Genomic DNA, 363 nt, shown 5'->3' with positions numbered 1-363 from the left:
AAAAAAAAATTGAAATGAGTTTGGCATTTTGATTTCCAAACCTACCGGGTGGAGCAGCTCACAGTGGTGTGGGAGGGCTGCGGGAAGGACGTCCTCTCCCCAGGGCCACAGAGAGCATCACGGGGCACACACTGGAAGGAAAATCCCAAGTTGTGATGTGCACTTTGCATACACTGCTTTTTAGAACACTAAAATCATGGTGGGATTTCCCCCTCCTCCCCACCCCACTCCCCCCCCATCATAGTAATACAGTTCAATACTTGTTATTTTCAGTACATTTGAGAAACTTCAGGATTTCAGATATTTGCTAAACAAGAAATGCTACAGAAAGTTACTAACTTGCCTAACAAATTACTTTTCTTT

The sequence above is a fragment of the Centrocercus urophasianus genome, unplaced genomic scaffold (assembly GCF_019232065.1).
Source record: "Centrocercus urophasianus isolate 14NV4802_14NV808 unplaced genomic scaffold, USGS_Curo_1.0 seq_578, whole genome shotgun sequence".
NCBI lineage: Eukaryota > Metazoa > Chordata > Aves > Galliformes > Phasianidae > Centrocercus > Centrocercus urophasianus.
The sequence above is the reverse complement of the archived record's forward strand: the minus strand, read 5'-3'. Positions refer to the sequence as shown.